This window comes from Micropterus dolomieu, unplaced genomic scaffold (genome assembly GCF_021292245.1).
Source record: "Micropterus dolomieu isolate WLL.071019.BEF.003 ecotype Adirondacks unplaced genomic scaffold, ASM2129224v1 contig_2061, whole genome shotgun sequence".
Lineage (NCBI taxonomy): Eukaryota > Metazoa > Chordata > Actinopteri > Centrarchiformes > Centrarchidae > Micropterus > Micropterus dolomieu.
The window spans coordinates 1-659 of NW_025731051.1; the positions used below are offsets into that span (position 1 = coordinate 1).

General features: G+C 43.7%; 1 non-coding gene across 1 annotated transcript; it reads left to right on the top strand.

Annotated features, from left to right (window-relative positions):
* The first annotated feature begins 40 nt into the window (after nucleotides 1-40).
* Nucleotides 41-113, top strand: trnav-cac. Its single transcript has one exon. It is a non-coding gene; the product is annotated as a tRNA-Val (tRNA).
* Nucleotides 114-659: the final 546 nt, after the last annotated feature.

The window sequence follows — 659 nt, forward strand, 5'->3', positions numbered from 1 at the left end:
CTCGTCGTCGTAAACGACTTGAGTGGGCTCGCAGCCGTCAGTTTCTGTAGTGTAGTGGTTATCACGTTCGCCTCACACGCGAAAGGTCCCCAGTTCGAAACTGGGCAGAAACACTGCCCTTTGGTCTCTCGTCTCAGGATTGAATTCAAACAGCACCAATGTGAGCAATCTTGGAGTTATCTTTGATCAGGACATGTCGTTTAAGTCTCACATTAAGCAAATTTCAAGGACCGCCTTTTTTCAGCTACGTAATATTGCGAAAATCAGGAACATCCTGTCTTAAAATGATGCAGAAAAACTAGTCCATGCATTTGTTACTTCTAGGCTGGATTACTGCAATTCCTTATTATCAGGCTGCTCGGAAAAAGTCCATTAAGACTCTTCAGCTGATCCAGAATGCTGCAGCACGTGTTCTGACAGGAACCAGGAAAAGAGATCATATTTCTCCCGTTTTAGCTTCTTTGCATTGGCTTCCAGTAAAATCCAGAATAGAATTTAAAATCATTCTTCTTACCCGAACAGGAAGCGCGAAAACACGGGTTTGTCGCATCAATATCCTGAAACTGTCACGTTCGCCTCATATAGGAAAGGATCCCAGTTCGAAACTGTGCAGAAACACTGCTCTTTGGTCTCTCGTCTCAGGATTAAAGTCAAACTGT